General features: G+C 37.2%; 1 long non-coding RNA gene across 1 annotated transcript; it reads right to left on the bottom strand.

The window, feature by feature from the left end:
• Positions 1-2,622: 2,622 nt before the first annotated feature.
• Positions 2,623-3,318, bottom strand: LOC117134938. The gene is made up of 5 exons (XR_004458924.1): positions 3,149-3,318; positions 3,048-3,093; positions 2,933-2,997; positions 2,781-2,875; positions 2,623-2,721 (listed from the first exon to the last, which is right to left on the bottom strand). It is a non-coding gene; the product is annotated as an uncharacterized LOC117134938 (long non-coding RNA).
• Positions 3,319-4,619: the final 1,301 nt, after the last annotated feature.

The following is a 4,619-nucleotide window of genomic DNA, read 5'->3' as shown; positions in this document are numbered from 1 at the left end:
TATATTTGTGTGAGACTATAACTAACGCTGTGGCACGCTGCAGTCAAACATAATTTAAGCTGCATGCAACACACACACACACACAAGTTGCAACAATTTTATTGATTAATGTACCATAATTAGAGACATTTACAATGAGCCACAATAATTCTTCATTACCAAATGCATGCGTCCGCTCTTTTATTTTTTTTTTTTTTGCTTTGCTGTTGTGCCACACGCTCGTGTTGCAGCAGCAGCAACAACAACAAGTGCAACTGTCGGGGCTAGCCGACGGCGATCATTGTACGCAGTCAACAAGCAAATGCTCTTGGCTCTTGGCTCTTGGCCTGGCCTGAGCCTGAGCCGCTGATCGTGGCTCACGCGCACAACTCATTCAATTTCCTTGGCAGACACGATTACCCCCAAAACTGCAGTCCGCCGCCACCACCGCAGCCCAGTTGCACTCACAAGATTTCCCAATAGTTTGTTGCATGAATGAATTTTCGCTTGGCTTATTTTTTTTTTTTGTTGGCTGCTCCTTTGCAATCAGTCGAACTTTCAATCGCAATCTGTGTGTGCACATGGAACGTGTCAATCGCACACGTAAACGACAAAGAGCGAGATGGAGAGAGAGTGCGAGCGAGATGGCGAGAGTGAGAGCGAGCTGGACGCCTCATATTGAAGTCTAATCACTTCCGACTACAAGTTCATAAATTGCATCAAGGCTACGCGCTTGTTGTTCTTTCTCTCTCTCTCTTACACACTCTCTTGCTCTTTCTTTTACACACTTGTAATGCTTTAACGCTAGCCTGGCTTACTTATTAGTGTATAACGACTTTTTCCCATCATTTATTTTGCAGTTTAGTTAAGCTTAAGCCATAAATACGTTGAACTTTAAGCATATTGCTTATAATCGTTGTTATCGATAACTATTTGAACACAAAATTATACAAATTTTAAGAGCAGCTTATGAACTAACTAAGTATTAAGCTGTAGCTATAAAAAGTTGCTGACAATCGATAAGTAATATATCGATATACATGCATTAAACATAATTTTAAGGCAAGTGCACTAGTTTTCATTGCATATTTCATTTTACAACAAATAAGCTGTTAATCATTTTCGATTAACGATAAATAATATATCGATATACATGCATTAAACATAATTTTAAGGCAAGTGCACTAGTTTTCATTGCATATTTCATTTTACAACAAATAAGTTGTTTATTATTTTCGATTATCGATATATTTAGCATTAATCGATGTTATCGATCGACATTTTAAATAAAAAATAAATTATCTAAAGCACAAACAAACTTTTGCCTACTAGCAAAACAATAATCGATTAACGATAACCGTGAGCAATCTGCAAACCACAATTGAATCGCATTAACATTAATCAAGGCGCAACAATTTCGCAATTGCATATTTGCCATTGTGAAAATAAGTAATCAATGAATGGGAAATCGTTGCAAAAACAACAAAAAAATAACAGAACAGGCCAAGTAACAAATGTATAAATAAATAAAAGCTGATTTATGTAATTTCACAAATTGTAATGCGGCTCACTGACTAAAGCAAAAGAAGAAGCTTTTGTAGCTTGGGCTGGAACTGAAGCTGGTTTTGTGGGCTCAACATCAATGGCAATTATTAGCGTTCAATAAACGTGTCGGCGGCTGACCAGAGTTAAAGACTGAGTGAGAGAGTGAGAGAGAGAGAGCGAGTTGCTGACCTGCCGCAAAAGCAGAAGAGAAAAACAAAACAAAAGACAAGGCAGAACAAAAGCAAAGTTGATGATGTTGCTGCGGTGCGAAATTTAAATTTTTCGCTCGAAACGCTTCTGGGGACATTGGCTGCTGCTGTTGCTGTCGCTGCTGCTGCGGCGGCTGGACGCCTTAAAGGCATAGCAATAGTTTTTGGTGCAGCAGCAGCAGCGCGCGCACTTGCAACAGCGTTGGACATGCAACATTTTCGACGTGGGAACTTCTTTGGGTCTACTACTATGTTTGGTACCCCATGGGCAAACGCTGGCGATTTGCTGACTGTTGCTGCTTCGGCTGCTGCTGTTTGGCTGCTTGCCCTGGGGGGCCAGAGGCTTGGCGCACGATTGAGCAGCCACTGGCAGTGCAAAAACAAAAACAATGCAAAGCGCATAGTCGGTCAGCTATGAACCCCCCCCTCCGCCGACCCCCTTCGCAACCCCATGTTGCTGGCTGCCTGCCGGCTGTCGACTGCCCACTCCCTGGCCAAAGCAGATCAGCAACAATTGCTGCCTAAGTCTCTCTTTCTATGCATGTGTGTTTGTGTGTGTGTGTGTATCGATTAAATTGGTCGCTAAAGGTCGAAATTAAATCACGAAATAATTGTTACACCAAATAAGTTCTTCTGCCTTGGCAGGCATCGTGCTGCTGTTGCATGCAGCCAGCAGCAGCAGCAGCAGCTAACAACAACAGTTGCTGCTGCTGTTGTTTTTATTGGCGCTTTGACTGACCGCTCTCTCTCTCTTTGCGCTCTTTGCATTTATGAAATCGCCTCATTTGCAAAATTCGCTAAATGAATTTTCTTTTGCCTGCAGCACACAGTGAACATTGCCTATGCGCAACTGCAATTTTATTTAATTTTTAAAATTATTTCAAGACTATTTTTGATTTTAATTCAAGTTGAATCAATTTATTTTTGCAGAAAATATATAATGAATATCATTTGAAGCCTAGGACGCCAGTCAAATCGCAAGAGCAACCTTAGGTAAAAAAAAAATGATTAAATTTGTATTTACATTAAACTACGCACCACACTTACGATTATTTAAGCCCAAACGACATTCATTAAACATAACAAAAAATATAATTGCTATCATTTGATAGCTAGGACGCCAACTTCATCGCAAGAGCAACCTTAAGAAGAAGAAAAATTATTAAATTTGTATTTACAAATTTACAAGCCACACTTACGATTATTTAAGTCCTTAACAAATGAAACATAATAAAAATAGACCCCAATTGGCATCAAACATCAACTGCAGAAAAAAAATTATTAAATTGAATTTACATCAATTTACGCACTTACCTTGATTTGAGTCAAATCAAAAATCACAATAAAAAAAATGGGCACGCTAAGAAAAAAATATTTAAATGCTGAATTTGCATTAAAACAAAAAATACACTTACGTTTATTATTGAAGTAATAAGCAGATGCAAACTGCAATCAATTTATTGATTGGTACCATCTGAGAATAGCGAATATACTACTAGCAAATCAGTTCAAAAAAAATATTGTTTGTGCCAAATAAAAAAAATAAATATTTTTAGTACGACTGGAAATTTTTGTTTTGTGTTGTTATTCCGACTCTCGACTGGAACGGACTGAATTTTTCTAGAGAGCTACAGCATAATGTGGAAATGTTTGCTTGTCTAGTTAGTCTAGGCAAACTAGATGCGAGATTTTTGCTTAGCTCAAAATTTTACTGCCTTACAAATTTAATCACTTGATAAAATAAAATTTGTTGGCTTAGTTTGTACTAATACGAATAATAAAAATAAGCTAATCAAGCCTAAAAATTAAAATAAATATTTCAATATAAATTTAAAGCTTAATAAATAATTTAATTTACAAAATAAATTCTAACATAATTTTAAATAATTGCTAATTATTTATTTATAAATTATTTAATTAAAAAATAGTTTAAATAATTTCTAAACTAAATTAAATAAAACGAATAACATTTCATTTCTTTTATAATATAAAATATTAAAACAAAAACACTGTAACTAATACAGCAATTAAAAAGTAGCTTTCGTATAGCTGCTAAATAAATATAACGACTAAATGTTTGAGCTGCAGTTAGCAGCAGCAGCAGCAGCAGCAGCAACAGTTGCAGTTGTAACGACAACAACAACAACAATTGACAAACGACTAAAGGCAAACAAATTGAGCTATTGTAATTGCCCAAAACGTTCAAATCCATCTTCCGCCAGCAACAACAACAACAACAACAACAAGTCAATGCAAATACTTTTAAGTCTACCTGTAGTGTTGCTGCTGCTGCTGCTGCTGCTGCTGAGAGAATTTAGTGCCACGATTTCTTGAGTGGCATGTGAACGAGCAGCGCATTGTCGCTGATGTTGCTGTTGTTGCTTTTGCTGCTGCTGCTGTTGTTTTAAGGCTTGCGAAATGCGATCAGGCCACAGTTAGTGGGTGAATGATGCACAAGTTTACAAACTGAAAGTCAAGCTAACAGCAGCAGCAGCAGCAGCAGCTACGCCTCTTGCCTCTCTCTTACACACACACACACACACTCTCTCTCTATCTCTCTTTAGCTGGCAATGAGTGATTGCCAGTCGAGTCTCGAGTCTCTGAGGTCAGGTGACGTAGGCTGCCATGACTGCAACCGTCCTCACATCTTTGTAAATTATACACGATCATTAAAAGATTGTAAGCATCAGCCTCATGTTGTTGCTCTCGTTCTTGTTGTTGTTGTTCTTGTTGCTGCTACTAAAAATGCTAGAGCAATGCACAATTTTTGGTCATCAACAATAATTAAAAATTTTAAATGCTTTTTGTAATAAATATATTAGTTATTTACGTAAGCATATGCTAGTAAAACACAAAACTAAATTTAAAAAAAAAAATTGCTGATTG

This window comes from Drosophila busckii, chromosome X (assembly GCF_011750605.1).
Source record: "Drosophila busckii strain San Diego stock center, stock number 13000-0081.31 chromosome X, ASM1175060v1, whole genome shotgun sequence".
In the NCBI taxonomy this organism is placed as follows: Eukaryota; Metazoa; Arthropoda; class Insecta; order Diptera; family Drosophilidae; genus Drosophila; species Drosophila busckii.
The sequence above is the reverse complement of the archived record's forward strand: the minus strand, read 5'-3'. Positions and strand labels throughout refer to the sequence as shown.